This window comes from Puma concolor, chromosome D2 (assembly GCF_028749965.1).
Source record: "Puma concolor isolate L17-30 chromosome D2, mPumCon1.1.hap2, whole genome shotgun sequence".
Classification (NCBI taxonomy): Eukaryota; Metazoa; Chordata; class Mammalia; order Carnivora; family Felidae; genus Puma; species Puma concolor.
In genome coordinates this window covers 66,595,236-66,621,531 of record NC_141677.1, presented here as the reverse complement: position 1 = coordinate 66,621,531, position 26,296 = coordinate 66,595,236, and the positions used below count along the sequence as shown (strand labels likewise).

The following is a 26,296-nucleotide window of genomic DNA, read 5'->3' as shown; positions in this document are numbered from 1 at the left end:
GTACCATTCTTTAGTTCTGGGAACTGACCTCTTTCAAATCATGGAATGTCTCCATGTGCTCTCATGGATCCAGGTTGGAAGACACTATTGGAAGTCTGTGCCTCTGACACTAATCCATTTATTTTTATCTGTTTATTTTTAAATTCATCTGCAAGCACTTACCTGCTGGGCATTTACTTTGTGAATGGAGGAGCTATCCTAAACTCATTATTAATGGGTTCCAAGATAGTCAGGTGAAGTCTGTGTTTCTGGAGAAATGGAGACAATCAGCACAAGTAGTGTAGATGGATCATCCCCAACCACTGAAAAGAAACTAGAATGTTCCCCGGGACTAGATGGTATGTATGGACACCCAATACTCACCACCTGCTGTACCAGAAGATGGTTCTACCTTGACATGGTCTGGCTGGAATGTGACTTTTGAATATTGAAGAATATTCAAAAGTATACATCATGATCAGATGGTGGTGAGGGAGACAGGTGCCATTTAAATCTTGGGTGAAAAGAAGCCTATGCCCTCTGAACCTCAAAGGAACTGGGCATTCTGATCGCACATTTTGGAGATGAAGAATCAGATTCAGAGAGAAAAGATAACTTCACCTCAGCTTCCCATTGGGCAGCAGGGGCATTAGAATTCACAGCTTCTCATCCCATGTTTGATGTTTTTGGTTTGGTTTCGTTTTCCATAAATCATACTGCCATGAAGCATTAATACAAATAGTCACAAAGTCTTAGTTATATCATTATATGTTACCTATGGGTTTTTTGGGGGGAAACAAAAATTAGTTCCAAGAAAAAAGACCATTTAAGTTGAGATGTGATGGGTAAGTAGAAGGTTGGCTAGGTGACAAATGCCAGGGTAGCACTGAATCACTTTGAAGGTGTTGGTTCTCTAGGCAGAAGGATTTTAGTTTAATTCTACAACAAATTTGTGTGTTGCATCCCATCAAAAGTAAAAGGCAAGAAAAATCTTAACAAAACCAGTCACTGGGATTTTTTTCACAGATGTCTGTGATGGGCTGCCGATGAGGACCTGAGGTCCTTAGTCGAACAGCCTGTGAGGAACTCAATCCTGACAACAACCATGTGATGAGCTTGGAAGGGGCCCTTCTCCAGGTGAATCTTGAGATGACTGTAGCCCAGTCCACAGCTGGATCACAACCTTATGAGAGAGGGTCCTTGAGCTGGCGGGTCCCAGATAAGCCATACCCAGATTATGGTTCCAAAGAAACTTTGAGAAAATTACTGTTGTTTTAAGTTGCTCGGTTTTGGGGTAATCTATGACTTAGCAGTAGATAATTAATAATTATTCCTTGCTGGGATCAAGACATGTTCAGTCTCATTTTCATATGTCTTCTCCTTGAAGTCTTTGTCTAGACCCTTGAAAAAGAGGGTCATAAAATTTCTTCTCATAATTTTTCTCAGTGAAGATAGACATCAAACAAACCATTAACCACACAGCTAGAGAACTTTGTCTTTTTCATAGTCATAAAAGTCTGAATCTGAGGTTAATTGACATGGAAACATCCAGTTATTCAGAAACTATGCCTTAATAGTGATACTATTAAGGGCCTCATGTTAAAAAAAGGCCCGTGGGGCTTCTCAGGCCTTTATGGTACACTGCACCTTAGGCTATCATAAGGTCAGAAGCTACTTTCTGGAAGGGAGTGGGGGCTGGGGTCATATTCTTCTCAACACAGTCTTTTGGAGCTATAGACGGCCTGCTTAGATGGCATGCGTTGTTCCCAGTGAGTTGGTTTCCCTGGCTTCTTTTAGGCCAAGGATCTCCAAAGAAAAGGAGAGGTAATTTGTGATCTCCTGTAAGCCTATGGAAGTTTTTACGCTAATAACTAGGGAGACCGTCCCCTGAGGGATTTGGGAGCAATCCCTTGCCCTCTGCCTCCCACTTCTCTAAGGGGAAATAGTACTGCCAAGTTTATTCTGAGAACAGCTTAAAAAACACATACCGAACAGCATGTCCTGGCAAAAATAAAAGCAAGAATGAGGATAGGCTATTTCTAGATAAAAATTTAAAAAAATATATATGCAGAGAAGAAAAATTAAGCTCATGCAAATTTGTGACTTCTCCCACAGTTGTAGGGACCTACATACCAAGAATTTGGTTTTCTTTCTGTTTGCTTTCATGTTTTAATTGTGCAATGTTTCAAACTTATCCAGAAAAGAAGAGAATAATATGACGAGATCCTGAGTACCTTAATTCATCCTCAATAATGATCAGCTCAATTATATGTAATCTAGATTCTACTTGACTCCCACTCCCAATGTACACACTATGCATTTCCAAGACAGTGTACCACTTGTTTCTGTGTGTGTGTGTGTGTGTGTGTGTGTGTGTGTGTGTGTCTCCCCCTTTCTTCCAATGCTATTCCAGTGCTATTTCTTCTCTTCTAGTACCATGGTCTGCGATGAATGCATAGGTACTGAGGTAATGTGATTTTGCCTAGATTTCTGTTTGCTAAAGATTGTTTATTGAATCCTCTAATAATGCTTTGAAGACAGTACTATTAATAATTCCATTTTACAGATGCAGAGAATGGTCTGGTGAAATGACATCACTTGTTCAAAGCCACGGAGATGGCCAGTCTATGACATGAAGGAAAATCTATCAGAAAATTGATCAATGCATTTTAACAAATAGTTATACTTTTTCCTAAAAGAGGTTTGTTTTCCTCTTTCCTAAAACAGGTTGGATTGTTTTCCATGCAAGAGGAAGCCCCTTTTTTTTTTTTAAATGAGCCCTCATTTTTTATCCATTGCTAAAGTAGGACAGTGAGAGACTCAAAGGCCTGGCAGGGATTATGCTGAGAGGGCGTTGTGACCACTAGCCACAGGTCAGCTCAGGACATCCATCTGGGGTGCTGGGGAATAAAAATAGGGGAGGAGAACAGTTTATTTCAGCTCCGATTAGAATCAGAGCAAAGGAATCAATGTTTACCAAATGAAACTTGTCTAGAATAACACTTATTTCCTAAGTCCCATAGGTATTACAAATTGAAACAGGAAATGAGAAGCTATTAAAATAAATGATCCAACAGTGTTCTTTAAACAACTATCAGCACTTTGATAAAAAGGAAACCCATACCACCCTCTTCTATATTTTCTAAGCTCAAACTCCTAGAACTTACTTGGTAGGTCAGCACTAAATTTGGGTGATGACTGCTAAGTCCTAGACACTAGTACTTAATAGAAGCAGAAGTTAAAAACAATTTCTGTACATGTGGGTGTTTTGCTTATAGGTAATTGGTTGCTAGAGGTAGAGGAAAGTTGAAAACATGGCTATAAGAAAAAAACATAAGAGGCAAGTATTACATTTTATTTAATTTAATGTGCTGGATAGAAATGACTGAGCCCATTTCCTCATGAGCTTTAAAGAAGGTGTTGTACCTCTGTTAATATTGTTTCTTTCCTCACATTCCATGGAAGTATCTGTGAAAAGTGCAAGGGGAGAACAATAGATGTAAAGTGAAAATATTAATAGTCATCATAGCCATTATAATCATAATAATAGCCTCTTTTCCCAGTATTATTTCTCATTAGTACCTAGAGTTATGATCATTCTGTAGGTTTATAGGACTGAGGGCCTTTTTAAACGTTTTTAAATGTTTATTTATTTTTGAGAGAGAGGCGGGGGAGGGGGGAGAGGGGCAGAGAGAGAGGGGGGTAGATACAGAATCCAAAGCAGGCTCCAGGCTCTGAGCTGTCAGCACAGAGCCCAATGTGGAGTTCGAACTCAGGAACTGTGAGATCATGACCTGAGCTGAAGTCAGACACTAAACTGACTGAGCCACCCAGGCTCCCCAGGGCTGAGGGCTTTTCAAAACTACTTTAAGGAGAGAGTAAAGGTTACTATAGTAGGTGTTTTAAAAGTATATGAATACATCCTATAATATATACACACACGCAACTGAATATATACCACATTTTCTTTATACATTCACTTATCGATGGATGTTTAGGTTGTTCCTGTATCTTGAGTCCCATGAATAATGCTACAATGAACATTCAAATGCTAATCTCTCTTCAATACTCTGATTTCCATTATTTTGGATAAATTCCCAGAGGTAAGATTGTTTTTTCAAATGGTAGTTCTATTTTTAGTTTTTGAGGAACCTCCATACTGTTTTCTCTAGTGGCTGCACCAGTTTGCATTATTACCTGCATGGTGCAAAGGTTTCAGTTTCTCCACATCCTCACCAGCACTTGTCTTTTGGTCTTTTTGATAATAGCCCTCCTGATAGGCATGAGATTATGTCTCATTGTGGTTTTGATTTGCATTTTCTGGAAATGAGGCACTACTAATTAGCAGGCATAAAGGTTCACTTACACAAGACGAATAGCTTCTAGAGATCATCTGTACAACAGTGTACCTATAGTCAACAATACTGCATTTTACACTTAAAACTCTGGAGGGTAGATCTCGTGTTAAATGTTCATACCACCGGTAAAAAGAAAAGTGTATGAAGAGATCTAAGTCATTTTGTAATTACTTCTATAGATCATGTGTCTTAAGTGGTTCCATGAAAGTGTTCTTGGACTGAACCATGTGCATCACAGCTTTTATAAATGATGCATCCAGTCTATAGGAAGAGGTAAGCTCCATTTTTCCTCTACATTCTTTCTTCCTGTCTTGATGTTTGCTGGCAGTAGAAAGGGCTGATTGAAATGACTGGTTAGTACAGTGGACAATTCCTCAATATACTAAAGTTAAAATTGTGGTAAATTAAATGAATAAGAAAGTTGAAGAGTTTTTGAAGGACTCTGGCTTTAGTTTTTAAAGTTATACATGTATCTTCTGCAATTAAGTTCCCAAATTAAAGTTCCCTTCATACTTTCGAATTTGTATCTTCCTAAGGGTACTTAGCCAAATATTCCTTCAAAGACCTTGTGTAGTTTATCCCCAGGGAGGCTCATTCACAGGGATTTACTCAAGAAGTAACTGTTATGTTTGCAGGATGTTTGACATCCAAGCTTTTGTTCTTGGCTGAGCTGTTAGTAACCTTGGGAGAAGTCCAGCAGAAGTGGCTATGAGCAAGGAGGAGGGCAGGGATTGATTGCTTCTGTGCATTAAAACATTGAGTGGGAGCAAAAAAGCACTGCTTTCTCAGAGCCTTGTAATTATTAATACATGTCAATACACACATGTACGTTCATAACAGACTGAATACAATTCTCATCACGAATCCTGTGCTTCTGTATTGTCTTTTAACAATGTGGTAGACTTAAGAGTTAGCATGTTGACTGCTAAGTGCAAGTTGTTTACCCAAATGTGGTCACACTGTGGTGAAAAAATAGACACAAAAAGAGTCAGGACTTTGGGAAGGCTATTAACAAAATTAAAACCAAACACTTCTCCCAAAACTTTTACCTAACTGATCCAGAACCTCCCATTTGGAGACTTCATTCCAAATAATTATGGATCATTCTCTTATTCTCTATTATTTTGTGAAATCTATTTAGATCTAGATGAGCTAAATTAGTAGAATTCCTCCCACATACAAACAGGTTGATTTGAGAAAATATATCCAGGGTATATCTGGGTGGTAATAGCTGGTATTTCTGAAGCATTTAGTTTTTAAACAGTTATCCCTCAGGGATGCCTGGGTGGCTCACTTGGTTAAGTGACCGACTTCAGCTCAGGTCATGATCTTGCAGTTTGTGAGTTTGAGCCCCGTTCCGGGCTCTGTACCCACAGCTCAGAGCCTGCAGACGGCTTTGAATTCTGTGTCTCCCTCTCTCTCTGCCCCTCCCCTACTTGTGCTCACTCGCTCTCTCTCTCTCTCTCTCTCTCTCTCTCTCTCTCTCTTTCAAAAATAAATAAACATTAAGAACAATTTAACAATTATACTTCATATTTTGGGCCTCTTCTATTTGTAAAAGAGTTCCAGTTTGCTACAGCCCAATTTCTATAGATAGGTTTTTGAGAGTATAGTTAGGTTGTGAAACAGAGAAGGCGCATGGCAATGCCCAAAGCAAAATCTTGGATGAAACAGTACACAGGTCATCTCTAACCCTTAAGCTGTCTTGGTGTAGTAGAAAAAAAAAAAAAAAGGAAAGAAAGGAAGAAAGGTGCTTACCCTTTCCTCAATACAGTTTACTTTCCTTAACAGAAAATGGTGATAAGAAATTAATTTGTTTAAAGGAAATTAGATATCTTACTGCTGGTCGTGTGAATGTTTTTCTTAATAACTACACAAAGATCTGATGTTGGCGATGTGCCGATCAGATGCCCTTTAGTGTGTTACCATTCTGCACTACACAATCTGCACAAGCATATGCACTGGTTCCGTGGTTTGATGGTTAGTGCTGAAAGCTAATGAGGAAGGCTTTCCATTTCCATTTCTTAGGTCCTGCCGACTGAGAGTTGGGTGATGCTGACCATTGTGGTGGCAGGGGTGATGCTCTGATACCTTTACCTGGCAGGGGTGGAATGTTTAGAGGTTAAAGGGGCCCCTACAGAGTACCTTGAAATACCACTAAAATGTTAATATTTCAGTCTGTCAGGCTTCATCTTATATTAATTTAATATTAGCAAGTTGAATCAAGCTTTGAGGATTAAATAATTATGAAAGAAAGACTTTAGCTTGAGAAAAATTCAGCCCAATAATTGAGTGTCTTCATGACAGTTGGGTCAAGTGCCCCTCTTAAAGCAGCAGAGCATCTATCTGAGTGAGGTTTCTGCAGGAGTGGAGGTTGGTATCTCCTCCTTCCTTTGAGGTAAGGTCAAATACTAGCATTTGAGTTAACCAGGAGCTCCATTTCCACCAAGGGAAGAAACCAGAAAGCTGAAAGCACCTCCAGATGTCACTAAGACTATCCATATATACTCGTTTTCTTCTCCTTCTATGCATATTGTGACACTGCGCTTGAAACCAGCTATGGCCATTACACTTGTTTTGTCCATTGACATGTAAATGAATAACTCTACAGGTTTGGCCTCCCCTTGAGATTGACTTGGAGCAAAGCTCCCAGATAATGGGCCGGTAGGTACTATGAGAGAGAAATAAACCTTTTAAGCCTCTAGAAGTTGAGAGTTCTCAAATGTTAGTGCTCATCAGAATCACCCAAAGGACTTTTTAAACAGATTGTTGGGCCCACCTCTAGAGTTTCTCATTTAGTAGGTTGGTAAGAGATGTGAGGAGCTCTAACAAGCTGCCAGATGATGCCAATTCTGCTCATCCAAAGTCCACGCTTTGGAAACTGTCTCAGGCTATCTTGACCAGGCAGAGAAGATGCCCTGATTTATTTAAGTTAATATAAAGGATGACCATGTATTGGTAATTTATTCTATGGTAGGCATTGTATTTCTTCACTGTAACCCTAAAACTATGTTGCATTAATATCACCCATTTTATTGAAAACTCAAGACTTCTAGAGCTTACACTATTGCCCACAGTCTTTTACACAGTAACTGGCAGATATGATATCTCAGGCTGCCTGATATTAAATATGAAGCTTATGTTAATCTGTTTTTGTATGATTCAGACTATTTTGGAGGTGTTTGATCACCTAAATAACGCTGTCTATCAAACTACTGGGTTTTTGGAACATTTTCTCATGTAGTAAGATTATACTGAGTTACTTCATTTCAATATAATTATATTTTAGGATAATTAGGTTTTTTTGGATGTGATGGAGGCCGCAAAGATGGATAAAGTCCAAAATGTTTTCAAAGAATTTTCAGTCTTTTAGGGTAAGTATCCCCACAGCAAGGCAGATTATAAATGCATTAGGACGAGAATAAACAGAAGACTCTGGCAGTCCACAGGAGGGAGGGATTCCACGGATGGGAACCTGTAACAGTGACAGGTCTTTAGAGCAATGTGAGAAGGAAACCGTACAATTGCAATACTGAGCTACAAATCACCACTGAGAAGATTGGTTTGATCCATAATTTCTTTAATTAAAAAATATCCTTGGGACACTTTAGTTCTTTAAAGGTTAATTAATAGATGTATTGAGTGCTATGGTGAGGATTAATTGAGGTGGTGCTGGAGGAATACTGAGGAATTGAAAGCATTATGTGGATTTTCTGCTAGGTCATTTTCCTGTGAGACAGCTAAATATGATGGCAGCGACAAGACCAAATCCCAAATAATATTTCTAAGTAAATTGCTTAAATCCTCAATCTAGTTGTTTTTTTTTTTTTAATCTAAAAATGTAATAGCTAATAAGTTTAGGAAGTGCACACAGATGAAAATGATTTGTGGAGATAGTGATGTAAAATATGTTTGTCCCCAGATTAGGTCCAATAGAGTAGCTTAGTAGCTTAGTATAAGTGGGAAGGAATTGGAATTTCTTTTGGAAAGGATCGTCTAGCATCTTGTGCCTTCCATCAAATAACTGGCACTTTTTAAGAAGCTAACATTTGCCAGAAACAAATGGAGCTGTTTTTGTGATGCTTTTTTCACACAAACATGTCACAGTGAAGTCAATGTGTCAGCTGCCTCATAAATTTGATTGGGTTTTGAACTTCACTTTATAGCAATCGCTTGCTTGAGGCATGTCCAAAATGTTTTGACACTGCCAATAAAGCCACTAGCTGACCATCTATAGAGACATCACTGTGAAGTGCCCTGATTGTTTTTTCCTTCAGATGTTCTCCACAATATTCCTCCCGTGAATCGCTAACATTTCTGTAATTCCAGGCTGACAAGTGGGGATTGTGGGAAAGTAGGTGGATTTCACTAAGCTGAGTCTAGCCACCAATTCCGGCATCCCTTCTGTGGGCAAGAGAAATGAGGTCAACAGGGATGTGGATTCTGCACTGAGACCGTTTGGATTAAAATTCACAACTTCATCTTTCACTAGGGAAGACTGAGCATTATTCCTGTTTGAGGAAATTAAGATCGTGATGGACTTTGGATTTAGACAGACTTTTGTCAAAATCTAAGCTTTACTACTTACTGGCGAGGCATCCTTGGATAAGTCCCTTAGCTTCCCTGAGGTGAGGGCTGTGAGTGCCAGGGAAGCTTCGTGCAAGACATGGATGGGCACGACCTGGAATATGGAAGTGAAGCTAAGATATTGAAACTCCAAGGCTGCATTTGATAACATATGTTTAAAAGGATCTGACTGATGTGGACATTCTGGTGGGATGGAATTGGACAGGAAATTTGACCACCTCCAGATGAGAAGTATATTAAATTCTCTGCAGAATTTCCCCTTTTGACATGAGTTCACTGGATTTCTCCCAGGCACCAAGGTTTCCATCCTTGTATGTGCTCTCCACTTAACCTATATTATCCAGTGAGAGGCTGAGGGTGACAACCTATCAGAGAGAAAAAAAAGGGAAGCAAGCAAAGCATTTCTCTTTGTGTGTATACTTTAATTTTTAAAATGTTTTTGTTTATTTTTGAGAGTGAGAGAGTATGAGTGGGGGAGGGACAGAGAGAGAGGGAGACACAGAATCCAACGCAGGTTCCAGGCTCTGAGCTGCCACCACAGAGCCCGACCCGGGGCTTGGGCTCACAAACCACAAGATCATGACCGGAGCCAAAGTCAGACGTTTGACTGAGCCACTCAGGCACCCCTGTGTGTATGTATTTTAATATAGACACCTAGACTCAAAAGCTCTGATATACCTGTCTTTTTTGCAGTCAGAACTCTGCTGCTGGGTCTCAAGATTTTGACTTTTCCTCACAGCCGGTGGGTTTGAGTTTAATATTTGTAGGGAAAAGTTTACCAGGCGCGGTGAAGAGTTTGGTTACTTCAGTGTAAAAGGGAGAAACTTACTGCTTGTAGATAACTCATCAGACTTTAAAGCCATGCCTTTAAAAAAAAATTTTTTTTTTTGAGAGAGAGAGAGAAATAGAGCGCAAGAGGGGAGGGGCAGAAAGAGAGGGAAACACAGAATCCGAAGCAGGCTCCAGGCTCTGAGCTGTCCGCACAGAGCCTGACACAGGGCTTGAACTCATGCACCACGAGATCATGACCTGAGCGGAAGTCTGACACTTAACCAACTGAGCCACCTAGGTGCCCCTCAAGCCATGCCTTCTAAAGAGTCTTTGGAGTAAAAAAGGGATTTCTGTGGTGGTTGTGTTCCATTCTTAACATGTTTTTTTTTTAATTTTCATGTCTGAATCTAACTGGTTTATGTGATTGCCCCCGCATGTGTGCCAGCAAATGATTGCGTTACTCCTCGTCCCATCACTTGAAATGCGGACTTAGAATATTCAGTAGAGAACACATTTTATTTCCACTAACACGTCAAGTCATGAGCATGGGAATCAATATTATTGAACCCTAAGGCATAGCCCATCTTTACTTTTCAGACTCTGCCTTAGTTGGGGTTTGACAACTCTAAGACTGTAGACAGTAAGGACTGGAGGGGGTTGGAGGTGGAAGAAAGGCATGAAATGAAGTATCAGTCATTTCCTAAGTCCATGGCTTTTCTATTTCTTTTCTTGAAACAGATACGGGCTATAAAAAGGGTCATATTTAAAGTGAGTTAAATGGAAATTTTATTTGAATAATCACAGAACATATTGTCTGTTTCTACTTTTTTCAGAATCTCTAAATTTCTCACATGGTATTTATTTTCCCATATTATAATTCAAGATGTCATATTTTTAAATTTCAGTTTACTCAGTAAAACCTCTTGCAGTCTGTCAGAGACTTGTTAACTAAAGAAGAATAAGATTGCCTACTCATCCCAACCTGATCCAGTGGCTTGAACTAAAAAAAAATAAGGAAAAACACAAACAATTTTGACAAGCAGCACTGTTAACAATGAGCTGAAGTATCAGTGGATATATTGGGAAATCCTCCGAAGAAAATATTCCTCCGCAGAAAGCAAGGATTAGCCTTCCAGGCTCATGAGAGAAGATTTATCAATATCACCCAAATTAATTCTAAAGAATGGTAATATACATTACAAGAAGTGTGTCTTATCATTTGGGAAACATTACGTTAAGCATATTTAACTTTAGGAATTGCCAGAGGCTTTAACATACTACTGCACATTAAGAGAGTCCAATGTATTTGACAATAGGAACATTTTTCTCTTGGGCCTTATTTCAGGACTAATCTTCAGTAGAGGACATTTAAGAAAGCTGATTTAGTTGCCTTATTTTCATATTGATTGTTTCAATGTGATAAGTAGAATAGGGCACACACGAAACCTTTAAAGGGTGGTATTACAAAGGCACGTCACATGACTTTATGTTTTGCAGCTTGGTGTTTCTGTCAGAGTTGTAAATGAATCAAGGCATTGAGCCAGAATGAATAGCCTTGCACGGTACTCTTCGATGTTGCCCCCACCTTTACCCCATTAGTCCTTCTACCTAGTATTAGTGCTTCTTCCTGAAAACAGTGTTGCTTTTTTCCTGGGGCGGGGAGTAGGAATGCAGTGTTAAGTGTAATAAGTGTGCTGCCCCTTTTATGGCTTCCCTTGCAGCTAGGGACTCAGTTATGGTCAAAATACATACAATGAGAGCACTGATAGTAAGGGTCAAGCATCATAATAGGAGACAATTCTCAGGTACCAGATCTTTCCATTTCTGCTTGCATCAGATATGTTTAGACTTCTTGTGTCCATCCTGTGAAGGTGAGATGAGAATAATGAGGATGAAGGTAGCAGAGCAGGATGGAGGAAAATGGTTTATTGGTGGCTACTGCCTCAACTGTGAGTGTCTTCACAGTAGGTATCACTATCTTAGGAAGCTTAAAAATTTCAATATAATGCGCTTATTTGTATTCCCCGATATAAGCAACTTTGCCTTATTTTCTTTATCCAGACTCTTTCTTCATATTGTAAGTGTTCTGGATGCCCAGGTGGCTCAGATGGTTGAGCAACTGACTCTTGATTTGGGCTCAAGTCATGATCCCAGGGCCTTGGGGGTCAAAGTCTGCACTGGGCTCTACCTTGAGCATGGAGCCTGCTTAAGATTCTGTCTCTCCCCTTCCTCTGCCCCTCTCCCCTGATCACACTCTCTCTCTCTCTTTCTCTCAAGTAAAAACATAAAAAATAAAATAAAACATACTCTAAGTATTCAAAATCAGCAAGGACCTTTCTTTGAATGTTTTGAACTGTGATCAAAAAAGTTAATAACTTTTTCTAACATATACAGCATTCAAACACCTTCTGGTTTGATTTTTCTTCGCCTGTGTGTGTGTGTGTGTGTGTGTGTGTGTGTGTGAAGGCTAAGCAGGTCGAAGACTGCTAAGAAATTTGCTTATGTTCTTCAAAGGCACAAACGTTAGACCTGTAATTTTGATAATTAAATATACATATATTATAAATATATAATATATAATATAAACATATATATAATGGAAAGTGTGTACTGTGTAAATGTAAATATACAATATACCATACATCTAAATATAAATATATATATAATGGACAGCGTATACTGTCCATATGTAACTGTAAATATAGTTAATAAATTAGAATCCTCACATCCAGCACATTCACTAATCAATGATCATATGCCATTGGCCTGCCCGTGCAAATAGTCACATGAATTCTGTGACCCAAACCAGTGCTGAGTCAATTGGTAGGATTACTAATATCTTTAAAACTTTTTGTGCCTATTGTGGGACAAATTGTTTAATATGGAGATTGTTTTTAACTTAAAGACTACTGATTTGAATATTTATAAAATAAAGGAAAAGCGCCAGCAAAACATAATAATAATTTAAAAGACTTTAAAAAAGCAATTATTATTGGTTAAAGCTTTGAATTTCCTGGACCATTTCAAATAGGATTGTTCAACTAAGTTGCTCAGTCTTTCTGTTGATTGTAGTCTGTTTTTTTTCCTTCCTTCCTTCCTTCTTTCCTTCCTTCCTTCTTTCCTTCCTTCCTTCCTTCCTTCCTTCCTTCCTTCCATCCTCCCTTCTTTCCTTCCTTCCTTCCTTCCTTCCTTCCTTCCTTCCTTCCTTCCTTCCTTCTTTTCTTCTTTCCTTCTCTCTTTCTCTTTCCTCCCTCCTTCCCTCCCTCCCTCCCTTCCTTCCTTCCTTCCTTCCTTCCTTCCTTCCTTCCTTCCATCCTCCCTCCCTTCCTTCCTTCCTTCCTTCCTTCCTTCCTTCCTTCCTTCCATCCTCCCTCCCTTCCTTCCTTCCTTCCTTCCTTCCTTCCTTCCTTCCTTCCATCCTCCCTCCCTTCCTTCCTTCCTTCCTTCCTTCCTTCCTTCCTTCCTTCCATCCTCCCTTCCTTCCATCCTCCCTTCCATCCATCCTCCCTTCCTTCCTTCCTTCCTTCCTTCCTTCCATCCTCCCTTCTTTCCTTCCTTCCTTCCTTCCTTCCTTCCTTCCTTCCTTTCTTCCTGCCTGCCTGCTTGCATTTCATTCTTTTTTCCTGTTTTATTCTGGCTGCTGCTAAGTTTTGTATCCAAGTAGCCATGCAGCTTGGCTAGCAGGGATTCTGGGAGCTGGTTACATGTTCCTGGGGCTAAGAATTTCTATGAAAGACTCAAAATTAGATATAGAGATATAGATATCCAATTAATTGCTTTGTAATCCTATCTCTGATGGGATCAAGAAAAGTTATAAATCTGCATTGGGTATCATCATTGAGAAATATTCTTTGCTAATGTACTTGTTGTAGAATGATATCTTGCTCTTTTAGTTTTCAAATCACTCTAGTGAAAATGACAATGTTTCATGTTTGTTGAAATAGTTGAGAGTCCCACTGAAACTTTGTTCAGGAGGAAGCATCATAAGGACATTTAAAGAAGGGATAAACTGAGGAGCAAGGCTATACATTTAACATTCCAGGTGCTATTTAATCACAGGCTAAACAACTATGTGGTCAGAATGTGTCAGAGACAGTTAACGAGTAATATTTGGAATAAAAGAACTTTCAGTCTCCTTGAATCCTGACTATGTACTTGGGGATAAAAGAATACATAGAAATGAGTTGTATATCAAAGTGCTAGATTCTGAGCAGAGGAATTTTTTTAGGGTCTTCCCCCCCTTCCTGATGGCTTCCTTCATTTGTTCACTTCCCTCTACTCTTTACCTTTCCCCCTCAGGAACAAGATGTTGATTATCATTTATCTAATGGCAACTCAGATTAGCACCTTCGAAAACATGCCAAGTTTTAACCTAGAATTCAGGGTATCTTCATCTCAATTGTCTTAAGATCCTTTTTGTTGTCTTTCTTTCTAAAGGAGATTTCTCCTCAATAAATTGAAGCTCATTTCATTTTAAAATGAAGCAGCTGCACGTGGTGTTAAGTACGGGGACTGTTGTGTATGAGATAACAGACTATTGGTCGGATAAAAGCTGTGTCTAATGGGAAGTAGGATCAATTTAGCAAATTGCTGTACTAATTTCTAATGATAGCCTGATTTGAAAGACCACATAATCCTGTGTGAAAATCCTAAAATTTTGGTAATTTGGGGGAAGGTTTCGAGAAACCACAATTAGAAAAAACTTGTTTGTCTTTTGTTTTGGCTGTTCTTACTGTGATGCTGAGATATGATGTTGTTTGAGTATAAGGATAAATACACTTCCCCATATTCCGGAGTCTACCACTCTATATCAGAGGCCAAAATAATGGCAGGGGCTACTCCTAGGGATTCAGTCTAAGGAAGAAGTCTGCATAATATTTGTAACTATTTCCCCCCATGTTATAAATGCTAAGGCCTGGAGAAGAGGAAAGAATTCTTCTTGGTTCCCATTTGAGAAAAAAGATTAATCCTTCTATTAAGAATTTATTTTGGATCAATGGATAGAAACCTCCTGGGCTATTTTAATGTTGTCAGAGATCACTCAGGTCAACACATTCTCTCTTTCCATCTCTGAAATGTCTCATGAAAAAGGTTAAACATCTGATATCATCCAGAGGTCTGTAGCTGGGGAGTTGGCAGAACTGAATTCTCATCCTAGTTTCATCACTGACTAGTTTGTTACTTGAAAAATTTCTCCAGGTATTGGAGCAGCAGGAACCTCAACTGTAAAAGAACAAAAATAAAACCAACAGTCCCAGGGATAGCTATAAAATTCTGTGGGATGGCCACCAAGTCAAGCAATCTCATGCCTTCCACAATACGGTATTCCCAAACTTGTGGACACTCTATACCTTGTGTTGTATCTAAGTGTCTTAATCATAGTACATAAGAAATGTGAATCATATGCATTTGAGGTAGTTCCCATACAAGCGTCTCCATCGTACTCAGTAATGGTCAATCAAGACTTCAGTAGATGTCAGAAATGTTGGCACCTGGTACTTCTGTGGTCGATAAAGTCAAGTCAAAGAGTATAGTGATTAATCATATGGATTCTAAAGTCTGTTGACTTGTTTTAGAATTCTAGATTCTCTCCTACTAGTCATGTGAACTTAGGCAAGTAATTTAACTTGTCAAGGCTTAATTTTTCTCACCTGTGAAATTGTGGCATCATAAACCAACCTACTGAGGAAAATGAAAATGAAATGGGGCTTTTATGTAAATCATGGTGCTAGTACATTTAGGTGATCCAATAAAGGTTAGCTATTATTTTTACCAACCCAAACCTTTTTAACTGAGTTATATTTAGAAGCTATAAAGTACTGTGTAAAATATGACTGAAATTTCCAGATGGATTGTGGTATTAAGGTATTTCCCCACTTTATTTTCCTTCTATAAGCATCTGTAAGCATCATTAAATTATGCTAATAAACACTGACTTATATCCTCTACTTCTACCTCTATCCTCTTAAATTTTTGGTTTTTTTAGGAATACTTTATTTCACATAATAGTTCCCTTGTGAACAATTTAGAGACCTAAGAGAGCTTTCTCAGTGATTATTTCACTTCCATTCTGTTAGAGAGAGACCTCCAGGTAACCAATTCAGACCCACTAGGTTGTTAAAACCAGACCTGTCATTTATTTCTTTCTCAAATATTTATTGAGCAGTTATCGTGTTTCATGTAAACGTCTAGTTGTAGTAGTGGATAGTGAGGACATTAAGGAATCCAACTTTCTCTAGTCCCAGTGAATGGAAGTCTGCTACCCTCCTGAATTCGTTGCTGTGAGTGTCAGAATTAAAATTCTCAGGACCTGAGAAAGCTCTCCATGGAGGGTGGTTGGGGGGTGATGAGTTTGGAAAGAGTTAGCAATCAGTCTCTCACTCCAGGGTCCTATTACTATAAGTGGGGTCTGTAACCTGAAGAAAAGGGCCCATTTTTTCCCTTAATTTTTAAATTGTTATTTTGTGGCTCATGGATGTCCCTGTCTCTCAGGGTATAAATAGCAAAGATTTTATTCTTCTCATTCCCTGTTCTTGGATTCTCCCTCCCTCTTAACTTTAGGTCTCCACTCTGCACCACTCTGCATTTGCTCTTTCCTGAGCCTCTCCATTAAAAGGATGTTGCAAAACATGCAGTTTTTTTTTAAACAAAACATTTTGTTTATGATACTAGTAAATTCTCTTTGGATTTGCCAAATACCCACTGTGGGTCTGAAGGATTTATATGGAAATTAAGGCAGCACTACATCTGCCTAATTAGACAGATGTACTCATAAAAGGAGCCCCGTGTCTGCTGGAACAGGAGGAGGATTGGGCTGGGGAGGAGGGGGCTGGAGCTCTTCCTCAGCTGTGAGGAGCTGTTAGCACACAGGCTCTAGTCTCCTGGGACACTTCCCTGCTCCACAGGCAAAGGGAGGATAAGTTCTTTTTCACAACCAATAAAATACTCAAATTAACCTCCCTCACCACTGTGACATAAGTAATGCCAACTTTAAGGAAAGCAGTTCGCAGATTTCCAGAAGAATGGCAGAGACCTAGCCACTTTACTGGTAGAGAGGTTCTATACCTGTGTTGCACATGAGAATTACCTGGGGACCCTTACAACTTCTTATGACTGGGGCCACCTAAGACCAATCACTGCCTTTCAGCATCCTCCCAAAATCAACTTGAGGGGGAGGATATAGGTGCCAATATAAAAGAAGAAAATCAGAATTTAAAATTGTTCCCCTGTGGTGATCACCATGCCTGTTAGAACAATTTAGCAACATTGATGGGCCAAATCACCATTGCCCGACCTCGTCATTTGTAACTAAAAGTGGCATACAAATGCTCGGAACTGATAGGGGTTCACAAAACACAGCACAGAGCAGGAACAGAGAGACAAACACTAGCATGTTTAGAAACTTCGGCCACACAGCTACAGATACATATTCAGGCACACAGATTCATTCCTAGAACCTCATGAACGGGTTCCTAGACATGTGCACACTCAGATGCACATAAACACAGAGATCTCATAGGAAAGAGATCCACAGATACAGATTCACACAGACGTAAGTATTGAGACCCAAATAAACAAACACATGCGTGTTTGGATGCATACAAAAGCCCACATGTATCAAGTTAGCCCCAAATGTACAGCAAGACCATTAGAGATACTCAAAAAGAGAAAGCAGAATTACAGAATTAACCTCATGGTTAATTATATCTCAAGAAAGCTATTGAAAAATTAAGACTAAAAATTGCAGAGATATACTTAGCCAACCAGCAAACAAAGATGTAAGAGGGCACAGACACACTCAGGAAATATCCTGTAAAAGTTTTGGGTCTTTTCTATTTGTGTGCGAGTGTCTACAGGTTTTTGGAGCGGCATTGTGATGTTCTCTGCTGCCTCTGGGTGGAAATACTTTTGCCAGACTCCATTGCAAGTTCCCTGGCCCCTTGCCCAGATAGAGCGTGTGGAAGACAGGATTGAAAGTATAGTCTCTAAGGAGAGAATTATCCATATTTTTCTGGAAAAGGAGATTCTGTTGAAAAAGTTCTTCTCATGTGAATCTGAAAATTTGAGGAGCAAGTAAAGCATGTTTAATTCAGGTTTGAAATAAAACATCCTGTAGCAATGATAATTAAGAAGTAATACCGGGGCACCTGTGTGGCTCAATCGGTTAAGGGTCTGACTTTGGCTCAGGTCATGATCTCACCGTTTGTGAGTTCGAGCCCCAGGTGGGCTCTGTACTGACAGCTCAGAGCCTGGAGCCTGCTTTGGATTCTGTGTCTCCCTCTCTTTCTGCCCTCCTCCACTTACACTCTGTCTCTCTCTCTCGAAAATAAACATTAAAAATATTTTTTAAAAAAGAAGTAATATCTTTGTGGCCTTGTATAGGTACAAGTTGTCGCATACCTACTAACCAGTTAATTATATCACAGAGCTGTTCCCTATGATCTCAGTTGAACTTCAGAGTGATCAAAGGAATAAGAATTATGTTTATAAACATTTTACACTCATTGAAATTACTGTCCAAAGAAGCTATGTAACATCCAGCCACGGAGTTGAAGGTTTTGAAGTCAAATTCACATCTGATAGACTTGTGAGTCAGTGCTCTTGACAATGTGTGCTAAGTCCTCTGCAGACGCTGGGCTTGGGGTTGATCTTATGGCTCATCTTACTTTGCATATGGGAAAACTTACATTTGCATATGGGAAAATACTTTACACCTAGCTCCCAGGGACACATACAGACTTGAAGCTAATATTCTGATTCCTGTTCTAGGACTGATTTCACCAGATAAATGAACCTTTAAAGTAGTCCATGGGCTGTATATGAGCCGGACTAGGTGAAGAAACTAAAGCTTAGGAACCAAGATTAAATTAAAAGCCCACTGGCCATAGCTAGAACATCTTCCAAAGGAGAATGGGTTTCCGTGGAAGACAAAGGGGGTTCTGTCTACTTCTCTGTACTCCTCGTTGCTTTTCTGAGGAATATGAAACTATTCTCCCTAGCATTTGGGCCAGTGACCAAAAAGTTCTTGGAGGAGATTGCATTCTATCCACAAGAGTGGAGGTACAACTTGGCCCTCAGGAAGAGGTCTTGTCCATTTGTCATTTTCTCAGGGTGTGGGTCTGGCTGGGATGAAACATGTTCAGTAAGTGGGAAAGCATCTTAATCACATTGTAGCATTTCCTCTAAATTCTCTCCCCAGAATCTGATTATAATTATGAAATTCTTTAGTATTTAATTCCATGGGTAAGTGATTAGGGGGAAAAAATTAAGACTCCTTAAAGAAGGTGATCATGCCAAAAAAGGTGGAGAAGCACATTAGATTGTATATTATGAATCCACATATTATTCATTGAAACATTTCAAATTGGTGTCAACTTCAAAACTTAGATTTTATGTAAAAATCTCAATTCATTATGTCTTTTTAAAATGAAAATCAGAAGATCTGACAACTCTGGCAATGGTTTCCATGGCAATAATTGACCAAACTTGTGTACCAGTTTCACCCATGAGTAGGTCATAGCTCTGTTGTACATCACAATCTCTATACTCCCACTAATTATGTTCATTCTGACCCATTTCACTTATCTGAGTTACCTCTCTGGACATTGCAGGTATGTATTTAAATTCCCAGTATTCAGATAAAAATCATCACAATTTCAGAGACAGATGTTTTAGCAGTCCAGGGAGAGAGAAGTCAGTAAAAGATTGAGAGCTCAGAGATGGCTTCATAAGGAAAGCGGGAATTAAGCTGTCTTATAACAAATCAAGATTTATTGAGGCAATAAAGGAGGGTACTTTCATGAAGAGTGTATAATAAGGGGAACAAAGTTAAGATAGTGCAAAATTAAATTCTGGTGGACAAAAGACCAACTGCACAAAGTAAAACTTTTAAACATTTTGAATAAAAGGTGAAACATATTTACAATCTTAGGTTTGCAACGATTTTCCTTTTTAAGCAACATAAAAAAGGACAAACCATAAAGGAAAAAAAATAGATAAGTTTGAATCCATTCAATAAAGAACATCTGTTCATCTAAAGACATCATAAACAAGGTAAAAAGACAAGGAACAGATTTTTGAGAAGATATTTGCAATGCATAAAACTGACAAAAGCTAAGTATCCAGAATTTATAGAAAGCCTCTACAAATCAAAATGAGAAAAAGATAAACAACCCAATGGAAAAACGGGCAAAATATATGGAAATGTCATTCACAAAAGATAAAAGACAAATGGCCAATTAGTACATGAGAATGTGCTCAGTCTGACATGTTATCAAGGAAAGGCAGATTAAAATAATAGAAAGCTATTATTCTGTACCCCTGATACTTACATAAATCTAAAGTCAAATAATGTCAAAGGGCTAGACACAGATATGACAGATTTCAAAATCCATACAGTGAGAGCTGGTACATTCTTTCGGGGGGCAAATGACAATATTAAATAAATTGTGTTATATACATACTTTTAAAAATATATATATTTATTTTTGGGAGAGCGCAAGCCAGGGAGGGACAGAAAGAGGAAGACAGAGGATCTGAAGCTGGCTCTGCGCTGACAGGCTGACAGCAATGAGCCCAATGTGGGGCTCAAACTCATGAACTGCGAGATCATGACCTGAGCCAAATTTGGAATCTCAACCAACTGAGCCACCCAGGTGCCCCAGTAACTTTCGTATGTTCGTTGAAGAAATTTTCACTCATGTGGAAAAGATGATGTATGCTTGACTGTTCATTAAATTCTTGTATGTGATTGGGAAAAAAGTTAAAACATCTTAAATGATCCTCAACAGAAAAAGTGGGATAAGTAAATTATTATATAGTCACAAAATTATAAGCTATAAGATAGTGGAAATAATTGCGCTAATACACCTGTCAACTTAGCTAAATCTCCAAAACCTTCAAATAATCAAAATAGAGAGAAATGCACTCAACCAAATATAAAAGCAAGGAAAACAAAAGAACAAAAAAAAAAAACAAAAAACAAACAAACAAAAAAACCTGTCAGGATAGAAATGGGTTTGTTCCCTGGGGGAAAAGAACCATTGTAGATTCAGGTGGAAGATGGTAGTTTCTAGTTTCAAAATTTATGTCTGAAAATAAGTCTTTTGCAAAGCAGCCAGTCCTGAGAGACGGAAAAATCAGTTGATGTTTTCTTCAGTATAGACATCTCATCAAGGAAAATAGTTGGGCTCACATAGACCATTCCCTATATTAGATAAACTTCTCTTCTTTGTTCACTTGCTTACAATGACCTTACTGCTCTCATGACCTTCTGTCCATTCCTAGCCTCTGCTTCTTGAATACATACAAACCAGCCAAAAACAGAGCTCTGAAAATTATATTCCCCTTCTCAGAAATGCCAGATCCTCATTATCTAATCAGAGGGAGCATAGACTTTAGTCAAAGTCCAGATCCTGTATTCTCTGAGGTTTTTTTTTCTCTTCTTTTAGAATAGTTTTTGGTTTATAGCAAAATTGAGCAGAAAGTATAGAGAGTTCCCATGTCCCCCTACCCCCACAAAAGCACAGCTTACCCCACTATTAACATCCCACACCAGAGTGGCAAATTTGTTATAAATGATGAACCTACACTGATACCTCATTATCACCCAAAGTCCATAATTTGTATTAGGGTTAAATCTTGGTGTTATACATTCTTATGGGTTTTAATATATGTATATCACATGTACTCACCATTATAGCATCCTACAGAGTAGTTTCTCTGTCCCCCAAATCTTCTGTGCTTCATCCCTTTTTCTCTACAACCGCTGAGAACCACAGATCTTTTTACTGTCCTCCATAGCTTTGCCTTTTCCAAAATGTGATACAGCTGGAATTATATAGTGTGTAGCCTTTTCAGATTGGCTTCTTTTGCTTAGTAACATGTATTTATGTTTCCTCCATATATTTTCAGGTTGATAGCTCATTTCTATTAGCATTGAGTAGTATTCCATTGTATGGATATACTATACTTTATTTACCCATTCACCCATTGAAGGGCATCTTGGTGGCTTCCAAGTTTTGGTAATTAGGAATAAAGCTGCTATAAACATCCACGTGCAGGTTATCGTGTGGACATAATCTTTCGTCTCCTTTTGATAAATACCAAAGAGTATGATTGCTGAATTATCATATATTATATGATATCTGAGCTATAAGAGTATGTTCGGTTTTGGGAGACACTTCTAAACTGTCTTCCAAAGTAGTCGGATCATTTTGTATTCCCACCGGCAATGAATGAGAGTTCCTGCTGCTCTATATCCTTGTCAGCATTTGGCGATGTCAGTATTCTCGATTTTGGTCATCCTACTAGGTTTGTAGTGGTATCTTACAGTTGTTTTCATTTGAATTTCCCTAATGCCATACAATGTGGAACATTTTTTCATATGCTTATTTGCCATCTGTAATCTTCTTTGATGAGATATCTGTTAAGACCTTTTGCCCGTTTTTAAATCAGTTTGTTTTTTTATTGTTGAGTTTAAAGGGTTTTTTTCTATCTTGGATACCAGTCCTTTATCATATATGTCTTTCACAAATATTTTCTCCTGTTCTCATTCTCTGACATTGTCTTTTATAGAGCATGTTTCATTTTAATGAAGTCCATCTTACCAATTATTTTTTTTAATAGTCACGCTTCTGATATAGCACAGCCTCTGATTTTTGACTCCAGCTTTACTTTCTATCCTTCCTCAGCTCTTCATCTGTTGTGTCAATAGGTCTTTATCATGAACTTTATTGTGATCACAGGAAATTCAGAAGGAGCAAGAGAAACAATAGGGTTATTTTTAGGTAGCTCATACACCCAAGTAGAGGCAGGCCATAAACACACTGACAAATAAGAGAATTTCAGAGACTATCAGTGCTATGAAATATGTAAAACAAAAATATGGTACAGTTTCACTGGGGACACTAGGCAACGTGATCAGTCTATGCCACTGGGTAGATGAAACCCAAGCTGACACCAGTAAGATAGGAAACAGTCATGTAAACATCTGTGGGAGGGAAGGGTCAGACTCCTCTCCCGTGCTTGGGGCCCAAGTACCCTCCCTACCCTGAAGGTGTCTCTTTCTCTTGTCTAGCCTGTTTTTTTTCCTACCTGGAACACCTCCACTGATACCTGCTTGTGACAGTCCTACTGCACTTCACATGGCGCCTCCACTGTGACATCTTACCTGACTCACCGCATTCAGTGCTATTGATCCTGCCTCTGCCAATCCCTTAAGTAGTAAGGTCAGCCTGTTCTCTCTGCTAGTCTGGGCTATTTTGATTACCAGTGATTGAACCACTGAAATAGGCATAAAGGGGAACAAAAGAGAAAAGAGGGCATATATTGGGTTAGAAAGCATGCCATTAAAAAATGATGACAGGTTAGAGCTTCTTAACCCACCTTCTAATTTTAGTACATGGTTTTTGGAAGCAGAGGTTTGTTCTCTCTGGCACAATCTATCACTGTGTCTTACACATATTAGGTGCTTATAAAACATAGGTTGAATAAATCTTTGTATGCTGTTTATCATTGTTATTATTGGCTAATACTTATTGGGTACTTATGTGCCAAGCCCTATGCTAAGAATTGCTTATTCATGGTCTTACTTCCTATATATAGCCTGTGAGCTAGGCAATATGATTATTTATGCTTTACCGATAATGTTTTCAGTAAAAATGTTTAGCTACCACAATAATAAGACAAGGTGTTATTCTTCGACCATTTCTTTGGATGAGAACAGTTTGGTGAAGCACTTTTCTTTTAAAAACTTTCAACTCACCTGCCATTTCCTGTTGATAAAATGAAACAAATTGGTAGTGGCCAGGGCTGACATATTGGGTTACATCAGTTGGACCTAAAACTATTTCTCAGGACATTGCAGCCCATAGGTTATATGCAAGATCATTTTATTAGCCCTTATTTTTTAATACATTTCTTGATCTTTTTTTCCAAGTTCTTGCTTCCAGTCTTTAAAAAAATGTGGAGCATACTCTTCTTCTATTTGCCTTTATGCTTGGCCTTGTCGTCTGTTTGCCCAGTGGAGTATGGGAATAGGTAACAGGCTCCATTTCTAACTCTAGGCCTTACAAGCCCTGGTGTGTTTCCACTTACCATCTTTCATTCCTGGCATCTCTCAGGAGAGTTTTCTCTGAGTTTCCTCCCTCTTCAGTCTGGGCCCCAGAATGAACTCATGTCCGTCAGGACTGCCCCAGCTGACTATGCGCTATAGACTGCAGCATGAAGTAGGGGGGGTCAGTGGACTCAACAGCCTGAATCTGATCCACACCATGAGAAAAAAAGTGTGTATTGTTGTATGTCACTGTTGGTGCCTGTTGCTTATGTAGCAATAAAATTTAAATATCTATCAAGTAATTTTTATGAGGAATAAAAGTAGAAGTAGTTGGGGGAAGTGATCACCACAGGAATCTGTACTTTATTTAACCTAAGGCACAGTGTCATTCTCTCTTTCTCTCTCTCTTTCTCTGTCTCTCTCTTTCTCTGTCTCTCTCTCTCCTGTCTTTTTCCTTTCTCTAGCCCTTTCCTTCTGCCTAAATCAGGTTTAATAAGATTGTTTACCTAAGTTAGCATGGGGAAGTATTTTTGCAATAAAGAATATCGCATTATGCTGAACTAAGCCCCAGAAGGAACAACAAAGGTGGCAAGGCAAAAAGAGCTAAGAGAAAGCCAATGTGGATCAAGATGGTTTTATGTGTTTTCTGGGAGTAGATGACATGCGGGTACAGATTACTTTCATTCATCCCCACACTGGCTAGCTCTGTCCGCTTCTCCCAAGTTTAGAGTATCAGCTTCACAAAGTATTTTTGGCAAAGAAAGAGGCATTTTGAAGCATTTGTCTCTGTAATACCTAGGCTATGGCACGATCTTACCAGATGTTGGTCAAACAAATGAATGAATGAACAAGTAAACCAAATAATCAATGAATCAATGAATGATAATCAATAGAAAAGATTATCAATGATAACAACAATGATCCCAACAACAATATAATTTATTAGACACTTAAAATGTGACCAGATTAGAGCTCATCCTTTCCTTCCTTTTCCCATTAAATCTTTAAAATGTCCTATTGATATAGATGAGATCCATCTCACAAATGAGAAGATTGAGGGTGGAGCAATTAGCTCAGAATGATACAGGTGGTAGTAACATCCTTCTAGATACGTCTCCCGAGACAAGGGAAACAAAAGCAAAAACAAACTCTTAGAACTACATGAAAATAAAGAGCTTCAGCACAGCAAAAGAAATAACCAACCAAACTAAAAGACAACCTACCGAATGGGAGAAGATATTTGCAAATGGCATATCTGATAAAGGGTTAGTATCCAAAACATATAAAGAACTTATACAACTCAACACACACACAAAACAAATAATCCAATTAAAAAATGTGTAAAAGACATGAACAGACATTTCTCCAAAGAAGACGTACAGATGGCCAACAGACCATGAAAAGATGCTCAATATCACTCATCATCAGGGAAATGCAAATAAAACCTTCATGAGATATCACTTCACTCTATCAGAATGGCTAAAATAAAACACAAGAAACAACAAGTATTGACAAGGATGTAGAGGAAAAGGAACACTTTTGCACTGTTGTTGGGAATGCAATCTAGTTTAGCCACTGAGGAGAACAGTACAGAAGTTCCTCAAAAAATTAAAAAACCCTACTATCCAGTGATTGCACTAGTGGGTATCTTCCCAAAGAATATGAAAACACTATTTCAAAGGGTTATATTCTCTCTTATGTTTATTGCAGCATTATTTCCAATAGCCAAACTATGGAAGGAGCCCAAGTGTCCATGGATAGATGAACTGATAAATAAAATGCTATTATATAAGTTTATATATATATATATATATATATATATATATATATATATGTAAACTTATATATAGATATATGTTTATATATATATATGTTTATATATATGTATATATATATACACACACACATATATATGTGTATATATATATATATATAATATTAGGTATAAAAAAGAATGAAATCTTTCTACTTGAACAACATGGATGGATCTAAAGAGAATAATGCTAAGTGAAATAAACCAGTCAGAAAAAGATGGATATCATAGGATTTCATATGCGGAATTTAAGGGGGAAAAAATGAACAAAGGAAAAAAATAGACAAACCAAAAAATAGGCTCTTAACTATAAAGAATAAACAGTTACCAGGGGAAGATAGGAGGAGGGAATGAGTGAAAAAAGGGAAGGGGATTAAGAATAAACTTGTCTTGGGACGCCTGGGTGGCTCAGTCGGTTGAGCATCCAACTTTGTCTCAGGTCACGATCTCGCGGTCCGTGAGTTCGAGCCCCACATCAGGCTCTGGGCTGATGGCTCGGAGCCTGGAGCCTGCTTCCGATTCTGTGTCTCCCTCTCTCTCTGCCCCTCCCCTGTTCATGCTCTGTCTCTCTCTGTCTCACAAATAAATAAACGTTAAAAAAAAATAAAAAAAAAAAAAGAATAAACTTGTCTTGGGGAGCACTGAGTCATATGTGCAACTGTTGAATCATTATATTGTACACCTGAAACTAATATAACACTGTATGTTAAGTATACTGGAATTAAAATCTTA

At 38.5% G+C, this 26,296-nt stretch overlaps 1 long non-coding RNA gene across 1 annotated transcript in view; it reads left to right on the top strand.

Annotated features, from left to right (window-relative positions):
- Nucleotides 1-2,341: 2,341 nt before the first annotated feature.
- The window catches only part of LOC147576150 (uncharacterized), a 32,437-nt gene continuing 8,482 nt past the window's right edge, over nt 2,342-26,296 (top strand). The window contains exon 1 of the long non-coding RNA XR_015241810.1: nt 2,342-4,610. This is a non-coding gene — a long non-coding RNA (uncharacterized LOC147576150). The remainder of the gene's footprint in view (nt 4,611-26,296) is intronic.